Below are 13721 nucleotides of genomic sequence, written 5' to 3'. Positions count from 1 at the left end.
ATTAATTAATGTTATTATATGAGGTAAGATAAAATAGGTTAACTTTAGAAATTTATTAAAAATTTAAATATTATATAATATAAGATAAAATATTTTAAATGTAGAGTAACATATACTAAAAATTATTGAAATTTTCATACATTGCTCAAAAAATGCAAGCTCTTAAATTGAATTTATATTATTTTAATGTTAATATATTTCCTTTTATACTAGAATAAAAATAAATACATTGATTTGATTGTACATGTTATTTTCTACTCCTAGTTTCTTGATTGTACTGAATTCATTGATTTTAATGTAAATGCTGATTTATAATCTTATTTTATTGTATATGCAATAATATGCATGTAGTTGTTAATCTATGATGTAAATATATTGCATCTATTTTAATGTATACATTTCTATTATAGTAATAATATTAATTAATATATAGTTTACTCCATAGATTGAGTGTAATTTCAATTACCAACACTATTTATATATATCCTAATATATTATTTTGTTATCTTTCCTTCTTCCTCAATGAAAGATAGCATATGTTGAAACTCTCTATATAATAGATGACTTTGAGAATACAACTCTACTTGAATTCAAATTCCTTGAGAGACATATTATGCAAATCAAAAAAGAGAAGATGATTTATATTTGTGTTAAACACCATGAACCACAACAATGAGTCATTAGTGTGCACATTTTAAAACGAAATATCTTAAACATATTTAGAATTATTAGATCTGTGTTTGTGCATTACTCAAACTAGCCTATATCCATCTTAACTCCATATTCAAGCAAAGAAGGATCACATTTGTAGACATGCAAATATTTCCTCAAATTTTGCACTCAAAAAGAGATTTGCATCTTTTTTTATCTCTCTCAATGCTTGATAGATATGGTGTTAAGATAGATCTAGGCTAATTAATTAAACTCCATGTTACCCGCCTATAAAATTACACATCCTTCTCATATTGGATTATAAAAAATACAAAGAAATAATAACTAGAAGAACTCTATTTTTCTATGGGGTGATGGTAAACAATACTTAAAATAAATGGTTTCATGATTTTATACTAATATAATGAATGCCAAAACTAATCTTTTCATATTGAATGCATAGGATTCAAGGATTCCTAAAGAGCATGTGGGTTGGATACGGGTGCTCAGAAATATTAGAGAAAACTTATTTAATGCATATAAATTGTAGATAAACGACATTTGAAATAGTGACTAGTAAAATGCTAATAGTGACCATTAAATCTTAATTATTGTGATATGTGAAATGGTGACCATTAAATCTTAATTAGCAATTTTTGAAAAAAGTCCCAAAATAGAGTAAAATTGAAATTTAAACATAGAACAATCCAGAAACCTCTTAATGTTGATTAAAAGATTAAAATTTACAACGATCACAAAGACATGCAATTTTCAAACTTGAGTGTGAAAGTTAGAAAAACTTGGGAAGTTGTTAACCAAAAAGAGATTAAAAGGTAAATGGGGAAAATTGAAAATTAATCATAAAACTATTTTAATATCTGTTGGTGTTAATCAAAAAGTTAAAGTTTAAAATAATCTCAAAGGCGCGATTGGTTAAGTGCCTGGGATTCCAAGATAGAAAAGTTAAGGTTTAAAATAATTCCAAAGACACGATGATTGGATTAGTGTTTGAAAAGTTCAAGTTTAAAATAATCCTAAAAGCATGATGATTGGCTTACTACCTAGGATTTCAAGATAGAACTAACCAAATGTAGGGCAATATATTTTTGGATAAAAAAATCAAATTTTGTAAATGCCTCGCAGGAATTGCATTAGATTTAGATGATAAGTTCACAGTAGAAGAGTTCCCAGGCAACGACGGTTTTGGTAGTTTTTAAAGTAATTTTAAATGATCAATTCATTTTCAAAGATAGGCAAGATGAGGAAGGCGTAGGGTATGGCAAATGGGATTTATTTATTTATTTTTCCAGAGAACTTACGTGAATTTTCAACTTTTGGGGGGCTTATCAAAAGTTTAATGTGGGAAAAATTTTGATGTCTTTTGATTTGGATATTAAAAAAAGTTTTACATAATTTTAAAAACTTCATTCTTTTAGAGGTGAGATAAAAAAACAAATATTATTGAGTTTTAAATATAATAATATAAATAGTATGATAGTTTAAATTTTATTAATAAAGAAATATAGTACAAATTATAATAAAAAATATTGTAAAACAAAAAATAATATTATAAAATAAATTTTTATTAACAAATTAAATAAAAAATGAAATGAAAAACAATATGAATAGTTTAAAATTGTGATATTATCATAGGAATATAGGAATTATGTTTATTTTCACAAACAAATATTATGAAAACTTAAAATGGAATTTTTAAGATTAAGTATAGCTGAAAATAAATACCTTGTTAGTATTGACAAAATCGAATATTTTAAGAATACAAAACCTTAAAATATAAAATGATAAATTTTTACACATAGATATTATATATGTAAATGCCTTCATCTTTGTATTACACTGAATCTGCATATAGCTTTTGTTACCCCTATTGATCATCATAGATACTCTTAATGTAAAATGAATCGATGGCAGATGGAACACCCTCACAGAGAAAACGAGGACAAGCTTTTCATGATGACTCCACGATGTAACTTAGGATGAATAAACTATGGTAATTAGAAGAAAATGCTTTTTCACGTGTTGCATATAAAATTTATTTGCTAGTCTTTCCTCTATCCGGCCGGTTAGGGGAAGAGTTTTTCCATCATGGTCGCAAGTCAAGGTATGCACCAGTCTAATAAACAGGGGTATATAGTTACGTGCAGTGGTGGACGGGGTAATGCCAGACATTTTTGGAGAGAACATTACCCTAAGAAAGTTGAAGAAGAAGGGATCATTTGCCTAAATATATCGTCTTCCTATGCCATTCCCATTCACGGCACTTATCATGTCTGTAATGGTTAAACAGGCCAATGAGTTGTGAACTTTGTTTCCTTGTTTTCTGCCACATCCAATTTGCATCAGTACCACAATTTTCTCAATCACGCCTTCTTAAATAGCATTTAACGCTACACAAAGACTGTCCGAGTAACGACAAAGCATCCTTGGTATAGACAACGCAAATTCAGTCTCCCAAACTCTAAGAATTTTCTTAGAAACAGAGGCACGGTCGAAACTTGGTCATATGCAGTGGATCGACCCTTGGCACAGTTGCAAAGCTTATCCAATGCACCCAAACTTGTTTTGCAAACATTTGTGTCTGCTTGAGGAATTATTTACAGCAAAAGAGCAATATGCCTGACCTCCACTAGTTTCTCTATTTCATCCGAACATTTTGATGAGAATAAAATGCCTAAAAATAGATCCAGAGACCCACGGCCAGCCAAGAAAGCCACGAAGCCTTTGAAGGTATAATCCCAATTGAATAGCCAACTTTTTCTGTAGCTAACTTGGCATCCATCGATATCAATCCTTCTGACTTTATGTTGGTGAAATAGAAGAAAAATAGGAAAGAATTACACACATTCAGTTATATATTGACCAAGAAAACACCATAACTAACTGGAAACCAAACACACAAATAGACACAGGATTTACGTGGTAAAACCTCGACAATGTGTCAAGGAAACATCCATGGGGCAAGGGATTGGAATATATTAAATCAACAATAATTCTCCTCACTTACATTTCTCGGGTATTCACCAGTTTTATACCAGCCACCTCCGTTATATAACTAACATTTCAGTATAGAATTGACTAGTTACATTTTACCCAAAATTACATAATTCATTGTCAAACTAACAAACTCCACCTTGAAAACAATTTTCCTAATCCCTTGCCCATGCCCATTCATCATCTTTTCTGCAAGCCAAGAGAAGCTAAACACCACCGCAGCTTCTCTACTGTAACTAGCTTTGTGAATATGTCTGCACAATTCTCTCACGTATGGACCTTTTGAAGAGCTACTTTTTCGCCATCGATCACATGTCTCAGAAAATGATACCTTACATCAATGTGCTTGGTTCTGTTGTGATACACAGGGTTTGTAGCCAAGTGAATAGCACTTTGACTGTCACAAAGTACATTCATTTTCTTCTGCGTTCTTCCAATTTCATCGAGCAGACCCTTTAACCAGATTGCTTCTTTACTGGCATCTGAAGCAGCTATATATTCAGCTTCGTTAGTGGACAATGCAACTATTTCTTGAAGCTTTGACATCCAACTAATTGCTCCACCTGCAAGAGTAAAGACATAACCTATAATAGATCTTCTTTTGTCCAAATCACCTGCATAGTCAGCATCTACATATCCGCAGACTGATCCTTCACTACCATTAAAGACGATGCAATGGTCACTTGTGCCTCTTAGATATCAAAGCACCCATTTCATTGCTTGCCAATGTTCTTTCCCTGGATTTGCCATGAACATGCTAACAACTCCAACTACATGTGAAATGTCAAGTCTTGTAGATACCATCGCATACATTAAGTTGCCTACAACGTTTGCATATGGTACATGAGACATATACTACTTTTCTTCATCAGCTCTAGGACTCAAAACCGAAGAAAGCTTAAAATGGGAAGTTAGTGGAACATTAACAAGTTTCACATTGTTCATAGAGAACGTTTCAAGTACTTTCTCCACATACTTCTGCTGTGATAACCAAAGCTTACCATTTTTCTTGTCTCTATGTATCTCCATGCCCAAGATATGTTTTGCTGCTCCAAGATCCTTCATATCAAACATCCTAGAGAGTTGAGCCTTTAACTTGTTGATCTATTCCATGCTTTTGCTTGCAATAAGCATATCATCAACATAGAAATCTAAGATAATGAATATGCCATTGAAACTTTTGAAGTATACACAATGATCATACTCACTTCTTATAAAGTTCTAGCTCACCACGAAGGAATCAAACTTCTTGTACCATTATCTGACTGTCTTAGACCATACAATGATTTCCTGAGCTTACAAACTAATCTTCTGGTGCGACCTCGTACAAAACCTTCTGGTTGTTCCATATATATCTCTTCGTTCAAATCACTATGTAGAAAAGTTGTTTTAACATCTAACTGTTCTAACTCAAGATTAAGCAACACAGTTAGTGCCAACACAGTACGAATAGAAACAAGTTTTACAACTGGAGAAAAAATCTCATGAAAGTCTATACCTTCAACCTGAGAATACCCTTTTGCTACCAGTCTCGCCTTATACCTTTCGATACTTCCATCAACTTTCCCTTTCAGCTTGAAGACCCATTTGCATCCAACAACACTTCTCCCTTCAGGAAGCTCTACAAGATCCCATGTATTGTTCTTGGCTAAGGAGTCAATTTCTTCTTCCATAGCCGTTTTCCATTTCTCGCTATCTGTATCATCTACTGCTTCCTGATAACAAGAAGGTTCTGACTTAGAAACCGGAGAACCCAGAGTAAAAACCATTTTCTGTCGACGTTTCAAATCCCAACCGGGATCCATCATTAGGACTATTACTGAATGATGATAGTAGAAGAGCTCAAAAGTGAGATTTTTAAGAAATTGAAGGTCTGTAGCTCTTCTTGCTATCTTCACCCTAAATTTTTCGAGTAAAATGATTTCACTCCATGTATCCCCTCCGCATAGGGAAATGATTTTGGATTTAAGACTTCTGTGGTTAATATCTTCTGACTTAGAAACCAGAGAACCCACAGTAAAAACCATTTTCTGTCGACGTTTCAAATCCCAACAGGGATCCATCATCAGGACTATTATTGAATGATGATAGTAGAAGAGCTCAAAAGTGAGATTTTTAAGAAATTGAAGGTCTGCAGCTCTTCTTGCTATCTTCACCCTAAATTTTTCAAGTAAAATGATTTCACTCCATGTATCCCCTCCGCATAGGGAAATGATTTTGGATTTAAGACTTCTGTGGTTAATATATTCTGACTTAGAAACCAGAGAACCCACAGTAAAAACCATTTTCTGTCGACGTTTCAAATCCCAACAGGGATCCATCATCAGGACTATTATTGAATGATGATAGTAGAAGAGCTCAAAAGTGAGATTTTTAAGAAATTGAAGGTCTGCAGCTCTTCTTGCTATCTTCACCCTAAATTTTTCGGGTAAAATGATTTCACTCCATATTCAGTAATCAAAGCAAAATATGAAGCAGAATTTTCATACCTTTTGGGAGTTTTCCTTTCCCTTGTAGACCTTATTAGAGGGACTGGTTGCTGAACTGGTTCAGAAAATTGCACTAGTTCAGAAGCTTCAACGGCTTCCTTTGTGTCTTCAACACCTTTTTCTCCAGAAGTCTCTCCTTCCTTTCGACTGTCATCGAAAGGTCTAGCCTCCAACTGAACTCGTTGATTCGGCGATACCTGTTCCTGTTCAATTCTTTCAACATTTGATTTTAACATAGAGGATTCATCAAATGTTACATCTCTACTAATGACTATCTTCCGCAATGCAGGATCCCACAACCTATATCCTTTCACTGCATAGTCATACCCAACAAAGACATAACATTTCGACTTTGGATCTAATTTTGAACGCTGATTTTTCGGAATAAGAGAATAATCATCACAACCAAATATCCTCAAATTTGAATAGTCACAAGATTGACCTGTCGAAACTTCAGGAATTTTACAATCAATTGCTAGTGAAGGTGATCTGTTAACTAAATAACAAGCAGTAGATATTGCTTCTGCCTACAACTCCTTTTGCAAGTTAGATCTCCACAATGGTATGATATTGTCCACTTTGGGCCTAAGCCCTCATGGATTTGTTTTTGGGCTTTACCCCAAAAGGCCTCATCCTTACAGTATTGTTCAAATTCAACTGAAATGAACTCACCACCATTGTCAGTTCTTAAATATTTAATAGATTTGCTTGTTCTTTTCTCTACCATTACTTTAAATTGTTTAAAGACATTTAATACATCAGCTTTCCTTTTTAGCATATAGACCCAAACTTTACAGGAGTAATCATTAATAAACGTTAAAAAATACAATGCACCTCCATATGACACAATAGGGGATGGTCCCCATAGATCAGAATGAATATAGTCTAAAACATCTTTATTATTGTGATTTCCAACTTTAAATCTCTGTTTACACTGTTTTCCATACACACAATGTTTACAGAAACCTAACTTCAAGGATTTCAGATCGGGAAGAGATTTACGTTTCATCAGTATCTGAAGACCTTTCTCGCTCATATGACCCAATTGTTGATGCCATAGACGAGTACCTGCTTCTTCCTTTTCTGATGCAACCGCTGCTTCACTGACTTGAGTACTTCCTTTTAACTTGTAAAGATTTCCGACCTTTTCTGCCTTCAAAACCACAAGGGCTCCTTTAAAGACTTTCAAGACGCCATCCTGACCTGTAAACTTATAACCATCTGAATCCAACACTCCCAAAGAAATCAAATTTTTCTTCAAATCAGGTACATGTCTAACACTAGTTAATGTTCTAATTGTGTTATCATACATCCTAATCCTGATATCTCCCATCCCAACAGTCTGACATGACACATTGTTACCCATAAACACAGAACTACCGTTTACATTTTTATACGAAGTAAACCAATTTCTATGTGGGCACATGTGATGTGAAGCACCAGAGTCTAACAACCAACTATCTAAACCGTGAGAGACATTACATTCAGGTGAAGTTTCATCTATCATACATAATTCTTCAGCAAATAAAACTTCGTCTATCATACCTGAATCGACCTTATTCGCTTCCTTCTTCGAGTTTTCGGATTCCTTTCGTTTCCAACAGTCTTTCTTCAAGTGTCCAATTTTATTGCAATTCCAACATTTTGCCTTACACTTCTTTCCCTTCGATTTCGATCTGGAAGACCCCCTTGGTTTTTCTCCTCTTTCCTTTGAGCGTCCTCTAGCTACCATGGCTTCTAATGTAGCTATTTCAGTGCTGGAATTCCTTCGTACTTCTTCAGACAGGAGAGCTCCCACGACTTATTCAAACTTCAAAGAATTAGCAGTGCTCAAGCTAATTGAAGTTACGAAGTGATCCCATGATTCAGGCAGAAAACACAGCAAGGTTATGGCTTTATCTTCTTCCTGTATTTTAACTTCCATATCTGTTAATTGACATATTAGTGTATTAAAAACATTCAAATGTTCTGCAACGTTTGAACCTTCTTTCATTCGAAGACTGTATAACTGTCTTTTCAGATAAATTCTGTTGGTTAATGACTTTTTCATATAGAGGTTTTCAAGTTTTTCCCACAATCCTAAAGCTATAGTCTCTTCAACAATATTGAAGAGAACTTCATCCGCTAGGCATAACCGGATGGTACTGAGAGCTCGGGCATCCAGGTCCTCCCAGTCTGAAGTAGTCATGTTTGCAGGTTTCTTAGTTACCCCATCCAATGCCTTGTGCAACCCTTGTTGCACAAGCAGATCCCTAACCTTCAGTTTCCAAAGAAAAATTGCTCTTTCCAGTGAATTTCTCCACCTCGAATTTTGCATTCGACATCTTGGCCATTTCTTTCCTCCTAGGGTTTCGTTCTTTCAACTAGGGTTTCTTTAAAAAAATATTTCAATTGTCTTCTTCCAACAAAGGATTTCCAATTCCAACAAAGGATTTCCAAGTTTTAACTCTTCCTACTTCAATTTTCTTGAAAAAATTCTCAAATTAACTTAAAACCCTACAAAATTTTTCTGAATATTTTTCACGAAAAACCTTTGTCTTTTTCGATTCAAAAAAAAACCCTTTAACAAACCCTGAATTTATTTAACAATTGCTGAAAAAAATACCCGGTCTTTCACGCAACTTTGACCAGTGTCTTCTTTCTTGCAAACCTCTCTTCGAGTTTTGAACTGCACTACCGACAATGATTCTGGCTTCTTTACGTAGAAAAAATACAGCCTCTTTGTAAGCCACAAACAGGCCTCCTTGCCAACCCACACAGCATCTCAGCAATCAGGCTTCTGGGCAGCGGTCAGACTTCCTCAACCAACACGCAAAATTAGTTATCTAGCAGTGGCAATGTAGAGCTAGGCTTCACGCAGAGGGTAGACAGTGGCAAGCACTTCCTTGCTGCTCCAGCACACAAGCCACGCATGGCTCTTTCATGCGCAGGTCCTGGCAGTGAGCGCATTTCACACAAGCAGCACGCAGGGACTGGAGAGAGCAACGGTTAGGTTCTGGGCCTAACACAGGTTCTTCTGGCAGCAAGAACTTCCTTGACGGTCTCGGCAGCAACCTCCTTAACAATTTTGGCAGCGGTGGACAGGGCCAGCAACCACTTGCTCCATGCATACGCACAGACCAAGAGAAATGAGCCTCTGGTGTGCAGCACAACTGAGTCTACACAGAAAAAATAGTGGTCCACGCAGCGTCTTAGTGGTGGCTTTTCAACATTGGTCCACGCAGCTCTGGGTTTTACCACATGCAAGCACTCCAACAATGATGCAATAGGTGAAGCTTTGGACCACGTAGTTAGCAACGACGCAACCTTCAAAAATTAATTATAAACTGAAAACACTCAAATGCCTTCACCGAAGACTCAACTCAACTCATTCGCTCTGATACCACTTATTGGTGAAGTAGAAGAAAAATAGGAAAGAATTACACACATTCAGTTATATATTGACTAGGAAAACACCATAACTAACTGGAAACCAAACACACAAATAAACACAGAATTTACGTGGTAAAACCTCGACAATGTGTGAAGGAAACATCCACGGGGCCAAGGGATTGGAATATATTAAATCAACAATGATTCTCCTCACTTGCATTTCTCGGGCATTCACCAGTTTTATACCAGCCACCTCCGTTACATAACTAACATTTCGGTATAGAACTAACTAGTTACATTTTACCCAAAATTACATAATTCGTTGTCAAACTAACACTTCATATGTTCTGGCCAGCGAGGTCTATATCCGTTTTGCATCGCGTCCCTGTAAGGAAATAAAAATCAATTTGTAGTTGGTTGTGATTGATTAGACTTTAGAAAGGGAATTCCTTAAAATCAATTTGTAGTTGGCTATGATTGATTAGAGTTTAGAAAGGGAACATGCATGGAGGAATCCTTGAATGGATGGCAATGGGAATCAACAAGGGAGGGAATGGGTTCGTTAAATCTTACGAGAAGAAAATGTTGAGGAAAATGATGAACAATATTTGGTATTTTTGGGTTTGATGGTTGATTACCACTTACAGACTATGGTCATTTTAAGCACAAATTTTTTAGTTAGCACAAATTTTTTAGTTTTAAACACAGAATTGCTTAGAGACAAGTCGGGGGTTTGCATTTACTATTAACCATTCTCCAGGAATAGTTTATTTTTGACACAGATATTTCCCAAATCTTTGTTTTGTGCGTGAGTATCGATCTCTTGCCCTCACTTTAGTGCCCTGACCATTTCAAAAAACGAACCGTACACTTCAGAGCCAAGGGCATTTCCCCTACCCAAGGACCAACTGTAGAATGAAATTTCCGGTGTTCAGGTTCTCTTTTGGTTTTTTTCACATAAGTTTTTCATCAATTTTCTACAGGATTTAAGTGTATTTATAAGAAAATATGTTGCCACACACAATGCAAAATTTCATTGTAATTGTAGGAAAATTTCCAACATAAATTAATTATTGAAGGACAAGTCTAACAGTTTTACAATTTGGAATTTTTTTTTACTGTAATTATTATAGAAATTCTACTATATAATTTTTTTATGGAATTTTTTCATTCTATTGTATGTTTTTTTGAATTAATCCGAGAAAAAAAGTTTAAATTTTATACAATGGAATGTTTATATAATTTCATTTTGTTATGTTTGGATATTTATATGATTTCATCTTTATAGGAAAAGTCTAATTATTTGGTGGAGGAAAATGTATTTTCTTGAAAAATTAAGTTATAGATGCCATAATATTTGGTGTTTTTCATAATATTTTCTCACAACACAGACCATATCTATAATAGCATATTTGCATCCGGGAAGAATAAAAATAGATAAATGGATAGATTCTACCAAATATGAAAAAATAAGAAAATTAGATCTTAATATTCTAAATGTGTTATGTCGTGAACTCATTCTTTATAAAAGTTATTACAATTGGTAGTTTATAATGATAAATTTTCATTTTTTGTCTCAATGCAGTGAACAAACACTGCACACATATTTGATGAGATTGTTGAATATGTGAAAATATTTTCAAGTATGTAGTTATGTCTTTGATTTTCAATTTTCATATATATCTTTATTTTGACAATTACTATTTTTTGGGTGAAACTATCTAATAATTTAGTTTCCTTACATGAAGATATTGAATGTATGTAATATACCTATTGTGATTAACCCCACGTAAGGTAATTTTAAATTACCAATCAGTTAATCAAACCTGCGTAAAAGTAATTTTAAATTACATATCAGTTACAACTAATTCTTGGCATTGGTTAAATGGATCAGCAGCGAGCACCCTAAGGGGGGATACGGGAGAAGAGAAGGGGATCAGATGGCAGAGAGAAGAAAGGAAAAAGAAGATGTATGCTATGTCTGGTTAGGATCAGATGGCATAAGGGAAAAGCTTTTTCCTGTGCACGCTATGTCTGGTTAGGATCAGATAGCGTTTTACTGGCGAGACCAGTGTAATTGCGGTCGAGTAGGACCTGCAAGTGCTTGGGGGTGGAAGAGAGTGAAGAGCTTCCTACGGACGGGTGGTTTGACAAGCATTACAAGTAGGTTGCATACAAGAAACAGGTATGGCCTACTATGATTAAATTAATTACTGAAATGTCTCTTATATGATTAAATTAATTACTGAAATGTCTCTTATATGACTGTATGTTGTGTGCTAAAAGTTAGATACAGCAGAACTATCTGATTATCTTTCTTAACAGAAAATAAGCAAGAAATGATAGCTACTGTAATATAGACGGATTGGACTACATTTGCATTTTAAAGAAAAATAACGAAAGTAAAACCCTTGCATATTTTACTCTGAAGTAACAGTAGTAACGGAGTAAGCAGGTTACTGCTACTGCCGAGATAGCAAAAATATGTTCAATGATAGAACTGTGCAGACCCTTAGATACACATGCATGCCAAAGAAAGGAATCATAGTTTCATGAACAGCAAGATCCGAAAGATTATACAGACACCCTGTCAAGAACGTAAAATAATGTAAAGACAAGACATTTAGCTATATAAAGATGCTGATACGTCTTAGGAAAAGAATGCATGTTACCGGAACCTGAATTAATATTTCGAAACGAGTAAAGAATACTCAGGTATAAAACCTCGGCCAGGAGGGCCGTAAGATCTGTAACATACTTGGAACAGAACCTCTGAAATTCGTATGCGCATATTCAAACCACAGTCATATGTATATGAAAACTATTAACTAAATCATTTGAATAAATATGCCGAGGAATGCGCGGTAACTCTGGTTACAACCATTCTCAGCTAATATTTACATAAACCCTCGCTCAGAACGAGTGACCTTAGTTGAGCTAGGGTTCAATCGAGAAAGGCGGAGAACACCATAGCTGAAAGCTAGCAAACATAAACGGATATTGCAACATATACCAGAAAGGAGATACAAAACTTAAATCCTTACTCAAAATAGTTGCAATGCATAAATTGCTTAAGGCTGAAAAGATAACCATATAATACATGCCGAGTTCACAAACGTGCCGAGAACAGTATAACGCTTAATTAAATTCAAAATAAATATACAATAGCTTGTAAAACAAAGACGAGCTCGGGATTAAATTATAGCAACAGTTAAATATACAAAGACAGAACTGTATCTTACTATCGGTCATACCATGAGCCGAACCAACACCAGAACTTAGCTGTGCTTAGTTACATTTAAACGAGGGTCTGGACTAAAACAGAGGTCGCCGGAACTTAATATGTAACAACAGTCCAAATACAAACTCAAATAGAACTAAGCCTAAGTTATATAGATTCATAGTATCGAAACCCTGGTGGCATGGCGGCAGAATGCTCATGGGAGCAGGGTACCATGGCTTTCCCTGTTCAGTAGAACAGAGGTTAGCCACGGCGCTGTGGGAAAGCCGAATAAACTCTACGGGAAGCGAAAGAACTCTCATACCTGTGATGGAAAGGGCCGAGGGTTTGAGGGTTGGATTTCCTCCCCAAATGCCCTTCGAATGACTGCAAGCCTGCCCTGAAAACAAAACATGAGAACAAGTAATGACTGAGAACCTTGCCGAGCAGCTGTGAGCTAGTAAATTAAAACGAAAATACCATAAGAATGCTTTTCAGAACTTAACTTAACCTGTTCAGAGACCGAGTTGTATTGGTTTCCTTATGGCATGGATTATCATGGAACCCTGGAGCAGTGAAGATCTAAACAGTCGACGGCCGAATGCGGCAGAGCCGAGAGCTTCGACAGCCAGGCTCTTGCTGCAAAGTGAAAACAATAACCAAGTCGCCATAAATCAAACCTTAAATATTCAATCCATAACCCTGATTCGTGGCACAAGCTACACCCTTGATCTGAACAGGGTTACATCCACCGTTTGATCAGAGCGAAGGATCTGGAATGATCTTTTTAGCGCGAAGTGTCAAGACCGAGGAGCTAGCCTCGTAAGTCATGCAACTCAACAGCACGCCACCGCACATGGCAAGACAGAGGAGGACCGTTGATCACGCTAAATGGATGAACTACATTAATCAAGGACTGTAAGCGACAGTGCCTCACTGTCCTCACTTCAGATCAGAACAGTTTAAGTCAAACTCCA

This window comes from Pinus tabuliformis, chromosome 1_2 (genome assembly GCF_031772625.1).
Source record: "Pinus tabuliformis cultivar Carrire ecotype Pingquan chromosome 1_2, CPIR1, whole genome shotgun sequence".
Lineage (NCBI taxonomy): Eukaryota > Viridiplantae > Streptophyta > Pinopsida > Pinales > Pinaceae > Pinus > Pinus tabuliformis.
This window is presented reverse-complemented; position numbering follows the sequence as displayed.